The 22403-nt window shown below is 40.4% G+C and overlaps 1 long non-coding RNA gene and 1 pseudogene across 1 annotated transcript; one reads left to right on the forward strand and one right to left on the reverse strand.

Moving 5' to 3' along the window:
* Positions 1-3657: 3657 nt before the first annotated feature.
* LOC117803006 lies at positions 3658-14479 on the reverse strand. Its single transcript, XR_004626537.1, has 5 exons — positions 14081-14479; positions 12672-12835; positions 11815-11931; positions 11322-11523; positions 3658-4214 (listed from the first exon to the last, which is right to left on the reverse strand). It is a non-coding gene; the product is annotated as an uncharacterized LOC117803006 (long non-coding RNA).
* Positions 14480-14534: 55 nt separating this feature from the next.
* Positions 14535-21146, forward strand: LOC109489167 (annotated as a pseudogene).
* The last annotated feature ends 1257 nt before the right edge of the window (positions 21147-22403 follow it).

Here is a 22403-nt window from a genome sequence, read left to right on the forward strand (position 1 = left end):
TTTTTTGTTTTTAAATCTAGCTTCAGAAATAATGGCATTCTCCAAAATCAAAGTGTCATAGAGTGTTATGGCATTCCCCAAAATCGTTATAATACTAACAAGAAACCAACTTTTAAAATTTTTTCCAACAAGCTAATTTGAAACACATCATTTACTTAATGAGACAGAGTATTTCTAAATAAATGTTCTTAATTCTTCAATAAGTTGATCATAGATTCACACACAATGTAACTGTGTATGTGTAAAATTCATACATCATAATCTCAATGTCTATAACAAAGTCAGGTGAGCAAGTTTTAAGAGATTTAGTACAGCAATTTTATATTAATTAGATTAATATATTCTGGTTGTGTGTTTCATAAATAAAAAGAAAATGCATTATTATGATGTTGACTTCCTGATAACACAACATTAAAGCAATAGTTTTTTTAATATAAGGGTGCAAGGTGATCTCAAATTTAATTCTTGTTTAAATTGTTTTACAGGGAGAAGGTATTTCTTTTGTAATGTAATAGGCTTCTGACAAATTTAATTAGAAATAATTTGGTTAATTCAGTGGGGAAAAAAAAATTATTTTACATTCTTTGATCTTTCCTTTCCTGTTTCATCTCCCATACTGTCACCTTCAAAAGATGTTGACAGTTGAATTACTTAGTTCTGCTCTCTTGTGCTGTAGCTTACCAAGACTCTGAATCTAATGACCACTGTCAAGTCTAAGTACAGCTTTTCATCATGGTATGACTTTGGGGGGCAACAGTGAGCAGGGAGACTGTTTTACTCCCTGCTCTGTGGCATATGGTAATAATTTTAAAAGTATTTGATAAATAAGTAATTAAATGAAAAGATAATGAATGTAATGAGCACCCTAGGCTTAATAAGATAAATATTACTTTATCTACATATATGACATAAAAATAAAGATACCAAAAACTATTATTCGGAGGAGCCCATTTGTGGCAGAATTCTTCCTATATTTTGTTCACCTTGTTATTTGCAGTCTCTTTCTAACATCTGACATTTTCTTGACATGTTTCTTATTTTGTTGATTTTGTCATTCAGAAGAGAAAACAGAGCTCAGCATCCATCTTTTGAATTGCACAGAGAGTAAAAACACCCTGGGCCAAGACAACAATGCAACGGGATATAAAAATCCTTAGGAGGAATTGGAAGTTAAGAAAGGGAGAAAACTGACAGCAAATGGAGGGAAGAAAACAAACACTCTCGTTGGGAAATTAGAAAATATTGCAATATTCACCTTCAGAGTAATGCGCCCATTGACTATTTGGGTACTGAAATTGAAACGACATTTACATAGCGCCCCCCCTCCCACGAGACAATAGATAAAATGTTTCATTTAACTCCAGAGAACATTTCCGTTGACAAGTGACTTATTTTCTGAGAAAATGTAAACAGGAGGAAAACAGCTTAAACAATCACTATGCCTACCAATTAGTAGCTGTCTTTCCTTTTTGACCAGAGGAAAACACAGCACTTCACTGGCAGAAGTAATGTACATCTCATTCAATTCCTTAAGCTTCAGAAGAGAAGGCAATGACACAGCAGTCCAGCTGCTTGCCCAAGTTAAGTGAAACTGTATCTACTGACTTCTAGTGAGATGGTCTTTTCAAGATTTATCTGATAGTAGAATTCTTTAAAAATGGCAGACTTCCAGCTTCAATATCATTATTGTAGAGAAAGGCAAAGGCAGCTATGGAAATGTACCCATGAAGGAAGTACAGGTCAATGGCCTGGGATGGGTGTGGAGAGATTTCTGATAATGGTGGCAAAATGATGTCATATGAATCTTCCTACAGATAAAAGTTATAAAGTTAGACACATTAAAAATAAATAAATAAAGGTATAAGGAAGTATATAAGTGCAAACAAAAGCCAAGGGAAATTATATTCTCAAAAACTTGTCATTACAAAGGCCTGAGTAGGCTCCAAAGACCATCTATAGAGAAGAGAAAACATTCAGCCTAACCAGCTCCAGAATGGAGAGGAAGGTGCTCAGTGTTAGAGCAGCAGAGAATTTAAAAGGCCAATCTGAGAGGTGTGCAGAAGTGCCAAGACCCAATCTTTGCATGTTAAGATCTGCAGAAATCCCTCACTGACCACCAAACTGTAAGTGTGCAAAGCAGAGCCCTGAGGGTCTCGCAAACAAAGCAGGGAAAGGCCAAACTGAATTATCGTGTTGAAAAACAGATTTATTAGGTGAGATTTGTGACTTTACTGCTTTTTTTAACCAAGTGCGTTCTCTGCCTCACATGCCAATCAGCCTTACTGATTTGAAATATCAAAGAAGAGAGTCTGATGTTGGCAGAGCATCCAGAAATTTGAGTCTTCAGAAGCACAGTAGCCATGATCTGTGAGCCTAAAATTGTGAAATACGTTTTTCCTGAATCGTCAGCTTATCGCCATGCCATCATAGTGAAGGCCTTCAGGGAATCAGGCTAGAAAAAAGCAGCAGCTCTTTGCTATGAGGAATAAACAAGGTTATCAGCGGCTGCACTCCACTGGAAAGAGTGAAGTTACAGTTTGAATCCAAGAAAATTAACTGACTGCTGTAACAACAACAAAACCCCAGCGGAACATAACAGAATCCAAAGTTGCTACAAAAATTACCCACAATGTCCAGTTTTCACTGAATATTATTACATACGCAAAGAAAGAGTCAAGTGTAATCTTTAATCTTAAAAAAATAAACAACACAAGTCAAGTGCGACCTTACTTCCAGTTGGCCAGATGATGGCTCTGTCAAATACTTTAGAGTAGCTATTTTGTGTTCAAAAAATGAAGAAAACATATTTGAAAATAATCAAAGAAAATAATGGTCTAAAAGAGTGAATGGAAATGAAAACATATGAAAATGGAAATTCTGTAATGTAAACATTGAAATGAAAAATTCACTAGATGTGATTAACATCTGAATGAAAGTGGTAGAAGAAATAACTTGTGAAATTTATAAGATCAAAAGAAATTGCTCAATCTCAAGAACAGAAAGAAAAAATGTACTAAAGAAAAATAAATAGTAAATAAGCAAATAGAAAAATACCCTTCCGGGATAATACCAAGCAGCCTAACACACACGCAATTCAAGTTCCAGAAGGAGAGGGGAGAGAGACAGGTATAGAAAAATATTTGAAGAAATAATGGCTAAACACTTCACAGACTGGTAGACAATCTTAACTTTCAGATCCAAGAAACTCAAGAAATCAAAACAAACACTACATATACACCCAAAGAATAAATACAAAGAAAACCACATTGGAGTCAAAATAAAAAGTAAAAAATAAAGAGAACTAAAAAATAAAGGGAAAAAAAATCTTGAAAAGCACCTAGAGAAAAGTAACACAAAACATATACAAGAACAATGATACAATTACTAGCTTTTTGTCATAATAAAAGGAGTCCGGAACCATATTCAAAGTGCTGAAGAATCTTTTTCCAGAAAAATTATCCTTAAAAAACAAAACAAATACAGATATTTTCAGATAAACTAACCACGAGGAAATTAATCTCCAGCTTATCTAGTCTTAAAAAAAAAAAGGTTCTTAAAAAAAAAAAAAGGTTCTTCAGGCTAAAAGAGTTGTTCTCTGACTATAAGAGAATCGTTACAAATAAATACAATATGGTATTTAGAAAAGGCCCCAAGATATGTAAATTAAGCAAGTCACTTCTGCACAACCTATATGGGTCAAACAAGAAATCACAATAGAGGTTAGACATTAAATTGAACTAAATGATACAGGAAACGTTACCTGAGTTGGGTTGTTGGGCCCCACGAGGATGAAACCAGTGCCAAAAATCAAAGGTACAGGCAAGGCCTTATCGGGACTAGAGCTCCAGCTGAAGGCCCACGCAGCACCAGCAAAGTAGTTACAAAGGGGAGGTCCCACCTGTGTGGAGAAATCTCCCACTCCCCTTCCCACTCCCTTCTATTATGTTAATGAGGAAAAGATGGGGGAAGTGCTGCGTCCTGATTGGTCTATATTGGCAGGTAATTCAGGCAGCTCAATAGTGCTTTTTGGACCCGGAGTCCTCCGTTCTAAGTCCGTTTTGTATCTGGGGCCACGTTCTGGTTCTGCTTTGTAGGCGTAGCGGTGTAACAATAACATCCAATGGAACGCGCCCCGGTGCATAATGTTTTTCACCTGGGGCTTGTTCCCGTGCTCCCTGTCTCAAAAACAGCAAAATCAGATGTGTGGAATTCAGCTGAAACAGAAAAAAACAATAGCTTTATATGTTTCGATTACAAAAAAAAAAAAAAAAAAAAAGGTCTAGAACAAAAATCTAAGTGTCTGCCTTAGGAAGATAAGAAATGAGGAACAAAATGAAGCAGGAGGAAGGAAAGAAGGAACAAAGGGAGGGAGGGAAGAAGGAAGGTTGGTTATAATTGCTTTAAAATCCAGTCTGGTTCATCTCGGAATTTCCATCTGTGAATCTGCTGATTATTTTCCCTCGAGGATTTCTCATGGTGCCCTGGTTCTTTGTATGTTGAGTATTTTTGGAATGTATCCTGGACATTTTGAATATTATGTTATGAGACATGAGACACTGAGTCCTGTAACAATCCACCAGAGAATTTTGATTTGTGGCAGCGGTGGTGGTGGTTTCAGAAGGCAGTTTACCCTCGTTAGGTTGAACCTTGAAATTCTATCTTAACTTCCATGGGTAGCATTCCAAGGTAAGCTCAGCTTTCAAAGCCTATGCTAGGGGGCTTTGGGTCTGTCCCAGATGCACAGCTCCTGCTGAGCTGGGACTTGGGTCAGTTCAAAGGCAGAATTGGAGCCTTCCTCAAGTTCCCTTCATGTGGCAACTTGCCACATATTCTCAGACTTCAAGGGCTCCCTTTCCTATTCCTCTGGCTTCAATATTGTCTTGTTTGGTTTTGCATTTTGTTGTTTTGTTTTGCTTTTGGAGTTTCAGCTACTTCCCTGCTGCAGTTACGCCCAATTGGGGCTGCCCTGAGGGCAAGGGCCGCTTTTCCTGGTCCTCTGACCAGAAAGACAGAATTTCTCTCTCTGAAATTTGCTCCCTGTCCCAAATGCCCAGTTGCACGTTGAAGCTGCCCTTGCTCATGGCACAAAGATAAAAGAGGGGGAAAAATCAGGAATCTCACCCTATAAGGGTCATTTTTCAAGTTTGGCTTTTCACCCTCCATTTAATTTGCTGTTGTTAATTTTCAGAGTTCTCAGGTAGTTGTTTGTTTTGGGCATTTTTGTCCAAAGTGTTTGGCTGTAATCAGTGAGAAAGATAAACTATCGTGGGCTTACTTCATTTTGATCAGCCCCAGAAAACTAAGGGTGATTTTTCAAATTTTCTATGATAAGCGCAAGCATTACTTACAGATTTAGGAATGAACGTAAAACCGTACAGAGTCTGTGCAATACATTTTCTAAAGCGGCTTAGAATAAAAGTTGTTGGGGCACCTGGGTGGTGCAGTTGTTAAGCGTCTGCCTTCGGCTCAGGGCGTGATCCTGGCGTTCTGGGATCGAGTCCCATATCGGGCTCCTCCACTGGGAGCCTGCTTCTTCCTCTCCCACTCCCCTGCTGTGTTCCCTCTCTCGCTGGCTGTCTCTGTGTCACATAAATAATAAATAAAAAATCTTTAAAAAAAAAAAAGAATAAAAGTTGTTTTACAGAATTTCAGCCCAGCGTAATTGAAAGACACGGAATACGGTCACTCCTGTGTATGTTGTCATTGCTTATATGTATTTGGCTCCTTATTAGAACATAAACTTTTTTTTTTTAGATTTTATTTATTTATTTGCTAGAGGGAGAGAACACAAATAGGGGAGAGGCAGAGGGAGAGGGAGAAGCAGGCTCTCCGATGAGCAGGGAGCCTGCCGTGGGGCTCGATCCCAGGACCCTGGGATCATGACCTGAGCTGGAGGCAGACGCTTCATGGACTGAGCCACCCAGGCGCCCCAGAACATATGCTTTTTGCCAGAAACTGCATGTTACTCATCTTTGCTTCTGTCCACCATGTTTAGCACTACATACAACCCATAGTAAATGTTAAATTGTCCTGAATTCGATTATCTGTTATTAGAAGGGTACTCTCTAGGGGCTCCTGGGTGGCTCAGTTGGTTAAAGGGTGGACTCTTGGTTTCAGCTCAGGTCGCAATCTCAGGTTCACACTCAGTGCGGAGTCCGCTTGAGATTCTCTCTCTCGCTCTCCCTCTGTCCCTTCCTCCTAGCTTGTGCACGTTTGGGCTCTCCCTCTCAGAAATAAATAAATCTTAAAAAAAAAAAAAAAAAAAAAAAAAAAAAAAAAAAAAAAGAACAAAAAAGAAAAGAGACTCTTTCTGAAACCCTCTCTGCTCTAATAGCTGACCCCGTGCTTTTTTCTACGTTCTTCCACCCCCACCCTTCACTATTTAATTCAAAATCCTCTAGTGAGTTAAAGAGGAACTGAGTTGAAAACAAGACTCTAAATATTTAATAATAGTAGTAGCTTTAAGAGGAAGAATTAATTCTGTCAGTGGTATGTCAAATGGAATTTAAAAAATTATTTTTGCAAGAAAGTAGCAGTATTATGTTACTGATCCTTTTAAAGAACCTTTCCAAAAGGCAAGAGATTATGTCTAGACCTTGAAAAAACAAATTATCAATGTCCATGGGCATATGAAATTAAAGATACTGATCATTGGGATAAATTTTAACATATGGAAAGACTGATGCGGTGACACCTGCATGTAATTAGTCCTAGATCACACACTTTACTCATTTTGAGAAAGTACTTATTTGATGGAAAATAATTCTAAAAGTGATTAGCAAACATGTATGAAAAGATGAATTCTATTATTTGGTTCTTGTTTTTTGGTTTTATTCATACAAAAAACACAGTAATTAATAACTCAGGTTCTGAATGCAGAAAATTGAAGAGAGTCTTAAGAGTTGCTAGTATTGCGTAATAATGAGAACAATCACCATCTACCACTACGCTCACTCACAGTTTTAGTAAAATCGGTTTTTTACTAATATTACACAATTAATGTTGAAATTATAAATAATTTTTTAAAAGAGTATGGTGATCCCAAGTTCCATCATCCTAACACAACTACGAACATTTTGAATTTTCTTGAAATCATTTTTTTCTGGGCATCTGCTTCTCATTTAGCCTTAATGGGTCTACACAAATTACACCACACTTTCCTTTTTTCTAAGCCTTACCACGATGCCATATTGTCTTCATACGTTAATTTTAATTGGTACTTAACATGCTGAAAAGAGATGGCACCGTGGTTATTGCAAATGATTTTTTTGGTGGGTTATTAGACTCTGTTTTTACTCAACTAAATAATACTTTATAAAAATTATATCTATGTTATTTTGCATTTTTAAAAATAATTTCCTTAGTGGGAATTTTCAGAAGTAGAATCGATGCTTTAAAATTAAAATTCTTTTTTATATTTTTTGAAAAATATTATTTAATTACTCTTTCAAAATGTTGCCTTTTGTTAGCAATGAATAAAATTACTTTCTTTACTGAACTTTTTAATCATTTAGTGGTATCTTTTTGAGGGTGATTAATTTAATAAAGAGTAAATGGCATGTTGGTGTTACTGTGCATTTCTTTGATTACGTATTAGGGTTAAATTTTTTCATGTTTTTATTGCATTGTGTTTTGAAGATTGTTTTTTATGCCCTTTGTTCTTAGGAATGAGCTTCTTATAGATCTGTCTGGTGTTAAGCAACAAAGAAGTATTTGTAATCATTTTTTAATAATTAAGGGAACAACTTCTTAAAGCCCTTGTCATCTTATTTTTAGCAATCCTACTTTTTGCACATGGAAACCAGTGTTTTTTTTTTAAGTCTAGTTGCCGAACATAACTGAGCATAGAGACTAGACTCTTTATACTATCTCATTTAATTCTTTTTGTCAGTCCTATAAAATAGGGACTATTATTTATTGCCACCATAGAGGCGACTGGAGAGAATTTTAAAGAGGGTAAGTTACCAAAGGTCATACATTTGGTTACTGCTGAAGTCAAAACCAGACCCACACCCCCACATACTTTAACCACGACAAACCATCAAGTACGGGATATGTTTATAAAAACTATCTGTCACACAGAAGCTGTCAGAAAATGATCTGATTCAGCTTTAGCCTTGTGACCGGAAAATACCCAGAGAGCGGTATAAAATTTACCTCTCCACACGACTAAAGAGCTGGGATTGTAGAGATATTTTCCTCGTGATCTGTGTGAATTGACAGAGGGGGCCATGATGGTGTAGGACCTGTCCCTCCACTGATCCTCAGTCTTCCACTAATCCACTGAGTGACCACGGGAAGTTATTTAGGTCCTCAGAATCACAATGCCCACATTTTTGAAAGCTGCATTTACAAAGCTTTCCTTGGATTAGATGATATTATATATGCGTATTGGACCTGACAGAATGCTGAGTACGGAACAGGTGCTCAATAGAGAGTTGCTGTGTTTTGTTCCTCGTTTGCAAGACTTGATTGAGACGTGCCCTGTGTCCAATGGCTCCAAATGATTTGCTCACACTCTATCATTCCCGAGAGTTACCAAACCACTTAATTCTTGCCAAGACTTTAATTGGAAGAAAACAATCCATTTTAGAACTTCTAACAAGTACGTATATATTAGAAACTTTCCAGTGTAAACTTACTCTTAGGGCATCACCGGACAATTTCGTGTCCTCCAATATCTCTGTACCTTGACTATTCATTGTGTAAATTCTTGCAATAGGCTTAATTGATTGAGGGAAAGAATAAAGAACTTTTTACCATTGACAAGATTCTGACTCCCACAAGCCTAATGACCTCTCTGAAAAGTACTCTTCTGGACTCTGGCTCCTGTCTCTCAAAACAATTAGCCACAGTCTTGATGTTTGTTTCTGCTCATTACCAATAGGTTTTATCTTCAAAGTACGTATGAATAGTGGATTATTACTTTTTAATCCAACACTGACACAGGCGTCATTATATCAATACTTCCTTGGAAACAGTTTGTTTTGTAGAGTCCTTTATAATTTAATTCTTCCTGATTCATGATTTCATTTAAGGGGATTCTCAATGAAACACGTCCTGTTTGCTCATTATTCTATTGCTTTCTGTGGGTGGATTGTAAGCCATTTGGTCTTTCTCACACAACTACAGTCTTTCTCTCGGAATAACTAGAATTAGCGCATTTATTACCTTCAAGAAGAGTATAATTTCCAAAAAAGTTCACACCTCAGAGCTGTAGTGACTTTATCTAATTTCCTTCATTCACTAAAGGTGGTGGAGAGAATACTTGGGGTCTGCAGGGAATAAATAGGATAAATAGATATTCAAGGCTATTTTTGAATGACACAAAGATATCATTATTTTAAACTGCTTTGCAGTACCTCCTATATGGTGATTATTGTCTTTAGGCTTTAACAATCCAGTGCTCATCTAATTAAAATGGCAGTGCTAATTCTTATTCGGGCTGCGTGGCATTTCTGTTCCTACTGCAATGGATAAATCATTTGGAGGACATAACCCTTAACAACCTTTAACAAGACCTCACACTGTAATCTGTCAGGATTATTCCCTGAATACAGTTCTTCCTTCTGCTGCTGAACATTCATATAGCAATGAAATGTTAATAACTCCCAAGAGAGTTGGCCGGATTTTATTATATTTTAGAAGGAACAATTATTTCTCAGAGAGCCCAAGATTTAAATTGGATGGTCAAGCCAAGGACCTCAACCTCAAAGACTTTTCTAGAAGTAGAATGATCCAGAAAAGCCATTTTGGATAGTCTTTGAAAACTTCATTTTTTCTCAAGAAACTGCACTGATGCCAATGACATATGGTTGGAATGTCCTTTTTTTTTTTAGATTTTATTTATTTATTTGACAGAGATAGAGACAGCCAGTGAGAGATGGAACACAAGCAGGGGGGAGTGGGAGAGGAAGAAGCAGGCTCATAGGAGGAGCCTGATGTGGGGCTCGATCCTGTAACGCCGGGATCACGCCCTGAGCCGAAGGCAGATGCCCAACCGCTGTGCCACCCAGGCGCCCCTGGAATGTCCTTTCTTATATTAAACATGTGACTGCCCTGAATTTGCCTATCACCTCATGAAACACACATGACTCTTTTCTTGACCATGGTATGATTAAATGGTATCCAGCGCTTCTGCTCATAACATTTTGCACATGGCAATCTAGCTACCATGCACCAGAGTTGACGGGTAAGCCTAGCAATTCCCATCTGTTACAGAGCCGGGTTCACTCTTTACATATAGACTTCACATTTGTATTTTGGTTTTTTTTAAGATTTTATTTATTTGACAGAGAGAGACAGCAAGCGAGGGAACACAAGCAAGGGGAGTGGGAGAGGGAGAAGCAGGCTTCCCACCGAGCAGGGAGCCCGATGCAGGGCTCCATCCCAGGACCCTGGGATCATGACCTGAGCCAAAGGCAGATGCTTAACGACTGAGCCACCCAGGCGCCCCTCACATTTGGTTTTATCTCATCTGTCTATTTCTGTTCTTGATTTGATTCTGACCAGAGCCAAGTGTAAGAACTTACCTTGATCTACATTCATGCCTGCCATGGTCGTCTAAGACTCCACTTTATACTCTGTACTGCAGGGTTTTAAAATTTCACTAACATTTAGAAGAAATTTTAGAAGAATTTATGTGCTAGGTGGTAATTTACTAGTGATTCTCTCTTTCCTGAAGCTCCTTAATTTCTAAAAGCACTTTTTAGCTGCTTGACTATTTACTATTCACTCAGCGTGTGTTTTAAACGTGGATGTAGGACGAATATTTATATTACTCAGATCTCTTCTTTCTTTCCATGTGAGTTTTGAGATTTCTTTCTGATCGTAGGGTTACGAGAATATGTCCTCCATATAAAATGTCTCAATCTAAAATCTAAATACGTGTATGTACTCAAGTTTACATGCCTACTCGTTTTGGTCACTCCATAGAAGAAGGTGGACTTACACCCAATATTTGGTTTAAATGTCACACACATCAAGAGAGTAGGAAAAGGTTTGTTATATAATGAGAGTTTTGGAGAGAGCAGGCTCCCTCCCAAGCCGTCCAAAAGTGATTTGAGGGAGACTAGCTGGGAGGGCTTGTGCTGTTTAGAGCTGGGGCTGCAGCGAGGACTCCTGTTGGAGGCTTGAACCTCCTGCCTGAGCAGAAGGAGGGAGCACCAGCCTTTCTTACCGACTCGCCCAGACCCCGGGCAAAGTGGGGGAAAGGAGCAGGGGGGCCTAAAAGCCCTCAGTAGGCAAATATCAAAAAATGGAGTCAGACTCTTAAAACAATACTACCCCCGCATACACAGCAGAGATTTGAATAAGCTTACCTGCTCGTGCTGCCTCCTTTATCAAATCTTCCGACAGGATTTCTGTGCCTGTGAGGACTTAGGTTTCTGTGTCACGCCTGGCTCATGGTTCCTGCTCCTTTGCGATTCTGACTTGCGTCTCATCTCCCACGGCTGTTTATGTCTTTGCACTTCGGTTGATCAAGACACAGAATTCAGTCCTTCTGCATGACCGAAAATGCAACTAAAACAAAAATGTCTCACTCACACAAGACATTTGTATTTGTGGCATGCTATTCTAACAGTCTGATCGTTGGACGGACAAGAACCATAGGGAGATGACCATCCCCACTGACAGGATTTGCCACATTTCTAGAAGGCGGACGTGCCCACAAGTAAGTTTGAGCTTTAAATAACTAGCAGGTTTTTTCTTTATGACATAAAAAAAGCGGTTCCCCTTTGATTATGTGAGATTATAAATCTAAGTAATCTAGCACACGTGCGTGCGTGAGCACCCCCCCACACACACCCATACCATGCGGAAGAATGCTGACACATGGTTTCCAGATCTTGTTGGTTTCCTTGGGGCTGAATGAGGAAACTTCACACAAACTTGTCTTAGACTCAGGAAACAGAAATTCTGATACGCCCTCTGGAAAACGAAACTGAAGATCACTAAAATCTTTTAAATTAAGTTTTATCTTTTATATAAAATTCCTAAAGTGGAGTTCTCACAGAAAGTATCCAAATTGATTTTTCCTCTTTTTTTTTCCCACTGAAAATATATCTCAGAAAAAAAACCCAGAACCATTTCTGTCTATTCCTAAGATATATATTCACACCTCACTTTCCTTAATGACATGTGGGACTAGAGGTAAATTATTTTTAGTGTCAACTTGGCACCATGGGTTGAATTTGTTGGTAAACATTAAGCCTGGATGTTCACATATATTGGTGTCACTGTGAGCATTTACTGAGAATGATAGTTCTGGAAGCTACAGTGGACTGCTTCCTTTCCAATCTAACCCCCAGCAAGATTCCTACTGAGAAGGAAAGTCTGATCAGTGTACTTGCTTGATCTTTGTCTTAGAATACGAATAATTTGGATGATTCAAATGTAAATTTCAAGGTTTATTTTTCCCCAGTTGGGGAAATATGGTTTTAGAAACAGTTTGTCCATTTGTATAGAAGTAAATAAATATTTTGCATAACAAAGGAGCTCCACGGGGCTCTCCAATACTAGAAAACATTCAAGGTAGAGAGACACTTGCCTCGCCCAAATTTGCCAAAATATTAGAAGGTGATTTTATAGGAAAAAAATTACACACATCAGTTCTACATGTCAAATATAAAAATCAAAAATACTATTACCATACAATATTAGATACCTACGATTAATGATGTATCTATTGTCTCGTTCATTAATTATTTTTTGTAAGTAATTTTCTCAATTGATACAATTCAAGTGACCAGCAGTGGTTTTTTTTATAAAATGTTCTCAAGGATCCAAATGAATCAATGAATCCTTATAATTAAACATTTCACTTGTTTCCTCCCTAAAAAAAAGAGAAATTGATTTTAAAACAGATGATATATCCTGATATATCCTTTAGCCCAAACTAATGCTGACCAAGTGTATCAGCTGTATCATTTCTATAAATGTTTTTGTGGGTTTAAATAATTGGGAACGAATCAGACTAATTCAAATTTGAAAGTGATCAAGACCAGTGACATTTCTCTTGAAAATACCAAGGCTTTCCCAAGATCTCTGGAGTCAAAGGTCTCATTTGAATTCTTTGTGAATTAATAATGTGATATTTGGCAAGACACGTGTTCTGTGTCTCGGTTTCATCATCTCCCAAAGGGGGATAAAAATACCTACCTCAATAGGTGAGCTGTGAGAATTCATGTAAATGAAATGATCTTCAGAAAAAAAGCAGAGCCCAGTGCCTTGTTCACAGTAGCACCTTGTACGTGGTAACTAATCTCATTATGGTACAATTGCATTTTCCGGGTATTTTTTTTTTTCACTTCTAAAAATACATGTTCTTCTGAGCTAATATGCCAGCTCCACAGCAAGATGACTTTTAAAGCTGTTTGGTTTGTAGACGTCTCAAGCAGACCCTTTATACTTACTGTAACCTCCCTCCCTCTTTTTTAAAAAAACATTTAATTTATTTATTTGAGGGAGTGAGCAAGAGAGAGCATGAACCATGGGAGGAGCAGAGGGCAAGGGAGAAGTAGACTCCCTGCAGAGTAGGGAGCCCAACACGATGCAGGGCTCGATCCAGGGACCCTGGGATCATGACCTGAAAAGGCAGGCAGACACTTAACCAACTGAGCCCCCCAGGCTCCCCTCTCCCTCTTTTTTTAGTGCTCAGGTGCATATGATACAAAGAAACTGTTATTGGCATACACAAAAAGGAAAATAATCTCTCTTCTTCCTGTCCTGAAAATATTTATACTGCAGGACAGATAACTTTTTATGAAAAATTTATTTTATATATTATATATGTATTACATAAAGTACAAAGCTTCTATCCCAAGGTATATGCCAAATACAACTGAGTTTCAGTTCCTTGTTACAAAAGCACCTGCAAAGGTTTAACTGGCTAACGTGACAGATTATTCTTACAGCTTCACCAGTGTCTAGGCCAATTTTTAAAAAATTAATGTGGTGGGATAATATTTGAGAAGCTCTTTTGGGCTAAGAGATCAGAGCTATCTTGCTCAGCAAAGAGGCATCAGAAAGACAGGAGAGATAGAAGACAGAAACTTCTTAGCTTTTCGATTCAACCTACCGCCAAGGCTTAAGACAGAATAATTTAGGAAGTGACTGGTTGTCAGCCAGAGCTAGTTTTTCCTCCTTCCCCCAGCTCCAGACCAGATAAAACTCCTATAAATTCACGGAGAAAATCGAGAGTATTTCAACAGTGGTGCTTCCCTGTCTTGCTTCCACCTTCACCCCGCAGCGTATCTGGGAGGGCTTTAGAGCAGCAGGAGAACTCCTCAGAACAATTTGAAGATGATTCAAGAACTCAGAAGACCTGTGAATCACCAGTGCCTCTGGATTCTGGTGATTGCCAGCCTTGCCGCGATCCTCCCACCACGTGGTGTGAAAGCTAGGCTCAAGAAACCTGTGAGGGGTGTTAGAAACACAAACTGTAGCTTCTCGGCCCCCCGAGGGGTGTGTGAGAGTAGCCAAGAATTCTCAACGTCCAAGGGAAAGGCTTCAGAAGTCGGATGAGAGAGGAAATGACTAATGTAAGCCTCGAGTTGGCTCCTGCAGGCGAGATTAGGAGTTCTGTAGCAGCAGAAACGTGCAGAGCTCCCTGGGCAGGGGCTGCTCTGAACGTGGTGGTCACAGAAGATATGCCAGTGTGGACCGGCCAGTGGAAGCTCAACCACAAAATTGACTCTGTTTTTCTGGGCATGAATAGAATCATGTGGAGTTTGTTTTTGCATTTGTTTGCAGCAAGCATAATGAGGGCTTTTGTATAAAGAAAATTTCTTTGCAGGAAAAATAAAGGTATATTTTTGTGCACATGCTGTTCCTGGAAGGCTGTTGGTGCCAGGTGAGAGAAGCCAGGAATCTTATCCCGATCCTATCCCTTCCCTGGAAAGCTCATATTCAGCCTCCAACACTCTAAATGCCTTCATCAAGGAAGCCTACCTCTCTCCTCCAGACAGTATGTGTTCTCCTGTCTTCTGTGCTTTCTTGATAACTTGTTCCTATCTTGTGATAGAACTTACTGCCGTAATTACAAATTACAAGGCTTCCTCTAAGGCAGCTAGCATATTCTATTTCTTTGGTACCTGGTAGGTGCTAAATATATTTTTCCGAGACAAACACATTGAAATTCTTTAAGCCAAAAAAAAAAAATCACCATTCTGGGAAGAAGTTCAGACAGAGAAATAGGCAGCGAATATCCTTTCTGGAGCAAGAGGAAGAATAAATTCATACAATTGATGTGCAAGGAGAACAAACTTAAGCTGAAAGAGCTGCAAGACTGTGTTGAAGCCGTATCTATTTCCTAACGCACAGCAGCCTATTTCTGAAGAAAACACGATATGAAAGAAAGGACAGGATTCTTTGACTACATTCCACACCGTGCACGAGCTAAGCATCTGCTCAGAACCCTGCTCGTCTTCTTGGTGAGGCCCCCGGTTTGGAGGACTTCCTAGATCACGTCAAACGCCAACACTGACATCTGCTGGAAATGCACACTGGACACATTTTGTGCACTTCGTTATAAAAAGGGGGAATAAAAGTGCAAGAAACTACCTAAAAACCACCTCAGAACCCAAACCGAGAACTAATGTATCAAGAAAATGTCTCGGATATTTCTTTCATTGAGAATATAACCTTGGCCAACAACTTTTTGGTAATAAACATGTCCATTGACTTACAATTCTAAATTACTAATTCTTTCATAAGTAATCTTTAGCATGGCCCCCAAAGCATATTTGATATTTTTAAAAAGCAAAATAAGATACATATCTCTGCAAATGAGGAATTCAGTTAATTTCCACTTCACATTTTATAAATAGCATGGTTCGTGCTCTCTGGATCTTAGGAAGCACTAACTCATTTCGAGGCTTCACTCTTCATGGGTATGAAGAACAGAGTCTTGACAGACGGTCTGTTGCTGTGGTTTGTATTACTCTCCCTATTTTCCTGAGTGTTCTTTCTGCTGTCTCCCTTGTGATACTAATTAAGTATTTGAGAAACAGTCAAACTGAAGACTATACTTTCCTCCATTTGTTTATTTATACATTTTAAGTATAATCAGATGTAACATATTTCTTTCTACACTTATTTTTCCTACTTATTGAAACTTTTTGGTAAGATACAAAATTCTGTGACTCAAGGAAATTATTTTGTTTTATTTTTCAAAACAGATCCCCAAAGCCTGTTTATTTAAAAATGTTACTGTAAAAATTAGCTCCTAGCTTCCTTTCATCTGTTAAAAGATGTTCATATTTTCTTCTATACTTAACCCCTAAGTTTTCTTTTTGAGGAAATAAGGTATTTATTTTGTCCCTTTTTTGCTTCTTGGTTTTTTTTTCTCTTTATTATAAAATGCAACAAGTAAACAGAAAAGGTAGAGGTATACCTCAGAGACATTGGGGTTTGATTCCAGAACACTGAGCTAAAGCAACTATCACAATGAAGTGAGTCAAATGAATTTTTTGCTCTCCCAATGCAGGTAAAAGTTATGTTTATACTATAAAGTAGGTCGTGAAGTATGCGATAGCATTATGTCTAAAAAAGCAATGTGTACCCCTTAATTAAAAAATACTTCATTACTAAAAAAGACTAACCATCATCTGGCCTTTCAATGAGTCATAATCACTGACCATAGATCACTGTACAAATGCAATAATAGTGAAAACGTTTGAAATATTATGAGAGTTACCAAAAGGTGACATAAAGATACAAAGTGAGCAAATGCTTTTGGAAAAATGGCATTGATAGATCTGTTTCATGCAAGGTTGTCATAAACTTTCAAGCTGGGAAAAAAAAAAGCAGACTATCTGTGAAACACAATAAAACGAGGTATGCGTATATCTAAAACACGAATGTACAGCTTAATGTATTTTAATAACACGGGCACTCATGTAACCATCACTCAGAGCAAGAGATAAAACACGGCCAACATGCTTACAAAAGCCCTGGTTGCCCCTTCTCAATTACAATCCACGCCCTTGCTTCACCTGACATTTTAACCTCTAAGTGTACATCTCTAAATATCATAGTTTTATTCCTGGGATTTTAATTTTATATCAGTGGGGTCATAGCACATGTTTTCTTTTACGTTTGGCTTCGTTCAGTCAACATTCTGTAAGTTTGGTCCGTGTTGTTGCATGTGGCTGTGACTTGTTTATCCTCACTGATGAGTATTATTATTCCATTTTATGATTACATCACCATTTGCTCATCCAATCTATCACTGATGGGTATTCAGGTCATTGCTGGTCTGCTGAAGTTTCCAGTTCTAATGCTTCCACAAGCATTCCTGTGCATGTCTTCTGGTGCATTTGCAGGCATTTCTGTTAGATATGAGCCTGAGAGTGGATTTGCTGGGCCATAGGTTATATGGGGATTCAACTTCACAAACCTTTTCATGAAGTGGTTGTACCCATTTGTACTCAACCCAGCCACATATGAGTGTTTCGCCTCCTTGTGAACACTTGATATGGTCAGACTCTTTCATTTCAGCAAATGGGGTGGATTTGTAGTAGTGTCTTATTTTGTTTTTATCTTGCATTGAATATCCTCTTTCATAAAGTGCCCAAGCAAGTCCCTTGCTCATATTCCTAATGGATTGTCAGTCTTTTTCTCATTAATATCTGGAATTTCAAAAAATTCTGCGTATTTGACTTTCGTTGGCTTGCCCATTCAGTTTCTTAATGTTATCTTTTGTCAAACAGAATTACTTTATTTTAACACAGCTAATTTTATCAAGTTGCATCACATAAATAGCTTCGGACTGAATGCTTCTTAAATCCGATGTTCTGGAAGCAAACAGCTTCATCTTTATGGATATCTATACGTATAGCGGAGGATGAGGATAAACGTAAGGCCCACTGGGAGCCCCTGTGTCTTCAGATACGTTTCCCCCACTGTGAGCCACTTGTGTCCACACAGATATTCCAAAACACTTAATATTCAATCAATAAAAAGGAGTTTATCTCCATCCCTATTAAATCCCCCGTTCTTTCTCCATCAATTGTATTGCTTTTTCACTGGGGGCCCAGAAACTTCAGTCACCCTGTGTCCTTCCTCTTTCTCTTTCCCCCTCCATATTCAATCACTAATCACACTCCTCCAGGCTTCTACACTTGATATATTTTGTCCCATCCCCATAGCAGCCATGAATACACACCTCGCAGATCTCTGTGTAGGAAGCACAGTTGACAGACAATCCTAGTTGCTTGCCTCCTCAATCCACCACTGCATTCCTGCCAAGGCTATGTTTTTAGAGTCCATATGTAAGTGAGATCATATGATGTTTGTCTTTCTCTGACTTATTTCACTTAGCATAATGCCCTTGAGGTCCATAGGCCCAACTATGATCTATGTTGTCACAAATGGCAAGACTTCATCCTTTTTTATGCCTGAATAATATTCTATTCTATTCTCTCTCTCTGTATCCATTCATCCATCTGTGAACACCTAGGCCATCTCTATGTCTTGGTCATTGTAAATAATGCTGCAATGAACACGGGGGTGCATGTATCTTTTCAAGTTCATGTGTTCATTTCCTTCAGATAAATACCCAGAAGTAGGATTGTTATATTGTATGGTAGTTCTATTTTTAATTTTTTGAGGAAACTCCATACTGTTTCCTACAGTGGCTGGACCAATTTGCATCCCCACCAACAGTGCACAATGATTCCCTTTTCTCCACATCCTTGCCAACGTTTTTGTTTCCTTGTCTTTTTGATCATAGCCATTGTAACACCTGTGTGATGATAGCCTGTCGTGGTTTTGATTTGCTCTTCCCTGATGACTAGTGATGTGGGCACCTTCTCATGTACCTCTTGGCCGTCTGTGTTTTCTTTGGAAACATGTCTATTTGGATCCTCTGCCCATTTTTTAATCAGATTTTTTTCTATTGGTTTGTAGGGGTTCTTTATATTTTTTGGAGATGAATTAACCCCTTATCAGAAGGCATCCCAACACCTGAGGACTTCAAGGAGCTGGTGATGGTACTAGATGCAAGGTGAAGGAGGTGGGGAAGGAGAAAGTGCACCAGGAGGCTAAGGAGGACCTGAGCCGGTTGCCACCATTCCAGCTCCTGGGGCAGTCCCCCACTGGAGGAGGCCCACCAGACCCCGGGCCCTAGATGGAGCGCTCCTGGAGCCTGAGCCCAAGCCCAACCTGGACAAGTAGGGGAATCTGCTATTGAGGAAGAGACGTGGGCCCCAGGCCCACCCTGCCGGAGTCACCCAGCCCAGGGCTCATCCCTCAAGCGCAGACCGCACTGGAGAAGGGCACACACGGCTTCCGGAGGAGCCAGAGCGGGCGTCCACCTGGGCCGTTATAACGTCATCCCGGCCCTGGACCTCAGCGTCCAGGCCATGGATGGGGGAGACATGGGTATGCTCACTGCCACCTCCAAGCGCAGCCAGGCCTCAGATACAGCCCTCCGCAGCCTTCCCTGTGCCTGGAGATGATCCTGAAGGTCGCGTGGTTGGCCTGACCTGGAGACGCTCACGGGGCAGGAGCGAGTGGCACAGGCCAACCGGAAGGAGAGGAGTAATGCCAACTACCTACAGGCCAGCCTGCTGTCGGCGGCCGACACTCATGACCTCACCGCCAAGGCCATCACCTCCTGCACAAAGCAGACGTGACACTTGAGGAAGCAGACGAGCGCCTGCAGCTCAGGGTCAAGTGTATGGAGAGCCTGGCAGCTCGCCGCTGAAGCTGGGCCGCGGCTGCGCCTCTCGGAGCCCCGCAGCCTCGTGCTGGAGCGCCCGCCTGGCGACATCACGGTGCTCTTCCGCAACGTCGAGGTGCCAGCCCGGCAAGGTGAGTCCAGAGAGGCCATCCCTGTCCTGAGGGTGGTCTTCAAGACGGAACGTTCCACGCAGAGTCCTTTGAGCAGGTGAAGAAGCCCGCGGCCCAGCGGAGCGCGGAGACTGCCCTGTAGTGGGAAACACTGCCCCCCACCCCAGCCCAGTGCCTGTCAAGGGTCCTGGAAAGGGTGCCTGGTCCATCCCATGGAAGTGGCCATTTGGGGCAATGCTGTTGCCCTGGGAGGTGTGGCTCTCTGTCTGGTCATTGCTTCCAGGAGCTACCTGCCCAGGTTGCTGCCACTTTCTCCACACCAGGGGCCCTGCCCTGTGCTCCCTAACTCCCCTAGGCTCCCTGTCCACCACCTTCACACAACTAGCCCTCTCCTCTGCATCAGGGCAGCAGGGTTTGGGGTTCGTGTGGCCCAGGGAGCAGGAGGGATTGAGGTCCGGTAAGGGAAAAGCGAGGCACGGCCACGACCTCTTGTCCAGCCTTGAGACAGGGTGGCCCCTCATTCCTCCAGACCCAGTTCCCATCCCCACCTCCCTAGGTTGGTCTCAGTCGGGGCTGGCTTCAGGTCCTCCCACCCAACAGACCTTCGGGCAGCCCTCGCCCTGCCCCGCAAGTCCCAGGCCCAGTGCCAATCACTCCTGTTCCTCCTGCTGCCTTCTGACCAGGCTCACTACCCCACCCCCACCAAATAGTAAAATTAAGCTGCTCTCTCCCTCACACCCTCACACACAAAATGCCGACTGAAAACAGCAAAAGGTGGGGTTTCTTTAATAGGCCACTTTGGCTTGGAGTCTCTATTGGCTTGGCTGAAACTTCCCTGAAACTGCGCTGTAGCCTGAAACTCTTGCCCTATCCTCCTTCTTGCCCCCTTTCCTTCACTGTGTCAGATAACAGAACAATCTTCGGGCCCTTCCCACTTTCTTTGGCTTCCTCTCCAATATGGGTTTTTGTTTTTTGTGGTTTTTTTTTTTTTTTTTTTTTTTTTTGCCTGTTTCATCCATCTTGGCGTCTGCTTCCTAGGATGCCCTAACTGCTCATTATCCTAATTCTGACCGTCATGTTTCAGCACCACGAACTGGTTTTCCTCTTTCTACTTTTGCCTTCACAAAGCCTCTGCCAGGGGCAACCAGAATATTCCATCTGTCTATAGATGGCCTCTGAAAATATAAACTCTTTCCTGAGACCCGCGAGGGCTCTTTGATCCTGTTCCAGCCTATCCAGCTTTCCCATTTATCCCCCTGTGCCTTGTATTTGAGGTGATAATGACATCAGTCATTTCCTCTGTGCTTTAGCTAAGGTGGCCTCCTCTGCCTGGGATGCCCTTCCCTCCTCTTCGCCTAGATACGACTACCTGTCTGGTTGGCACCTCTCTGGGAGAGCTTCCTGCGTCACGTCAAGCTATATTTAGTGCCCGGACCCCACCAATCACCCTGTTCCCTAAGTGCTTCTAGGTCCTATACGTTATGTCTTTGTCCCTTTTTTCCCAGTTGAACTATGACCTCCATCGGGGCAGGAGCGGTGCCTTACCTGTGGCAAGTCCATAAGCACATGCTTAGCCCAGAGCCATCGTTCAAAAAAATATTTGTTTTTCAGTTGAAAGTGTTAGACTCTAGTAATTCATTAATTTACTATCTTTAAAAACTCTCAGAAGACAAAGTAATTGATTGGTTTGTTCAAGGGTTTTGCAATTGTGAGAAGACAGTTGTTTGTAATTTGGAAATTAACAAGGTAAAGCAGCGGCTGCCCAGAGTTTTCCTCCTTTCAGGATTATGGGAACCTCCACAGACAGGGTCAGCAAGAGGAGAAAAATCATATCAAATGAGGAGCAATCCATTATCCTTTGATAACAACGCTGGAGGAAAAATTAAAACGTTAATACTAACGATTAAATGGAGGTTGAAATTTTGTGCTGATCTAGCTTACTCATTCAACCCTAAATATTCATATTTGAAATAAGACTAGTAAATAAATCCTGTCTTTGGAGTTTTCTTTTTTTTTTTAAATGCAATGATGGGGGCTCCTGGGTGGCGAAGCGGTTAAGTGTCTGCCTTCGGCTCAGGGCGTGATCCCGGCGTTCTAGGACCGAGCCCCACATCAGGCTCCTCCCCTGGGAGCCTGCTTCTTCCTCTCCCACTCCCCCGGCTTGTGTTCCCTCTCTCGCTGGCTGTCTCTATCTCTGTCAAATAAATAAATAAAATCTTTAAAAAAAAATGCAATGAGGTAAGCATTTTAATAATTTCTTTTATGTCTATTTCAAAATATTGTAACCATTTACCCAGGCATGTGATGGGGATGCACTTGATATGGCAAATCAGATAATTTAAAAAGATACCCATGTTCTGCCCACACATCAATCAATTCAGGTTATAAAGAAACAGTATCATCAGATTTGTGGGATCAAAACTCAGCTGATTATCACATCACTGACTTAACAAACTTAAGGTTTGGATATTGTGCAACTACAGAAGGCAAATCATATTTTCTTTATCATATGGGCGTGATAAAGCTTTTAGAAAGTGGCATGACACGGGAAAACTGTAACATTGGGAAAGTTTGTGTTCCATAGACTCATCACCTTCTGGCTTTTT

Source organism: Ailuropoda melanoleuca, chromosome 1 (genome assembly GCF_002007445.2).
Source record: "Ailuropoda melanoleuca isolate Jingjing chromosome 1, ASM200744v2, whole genome shotgun sequence".
In the NCBI taxonomy this organism is placed as follows: Eukaryota; Metazoa; Chordata; class Mammalia; order Carnivora; family Ursidae; genus Ailuropoda; species Ailuropoda melanoleuca.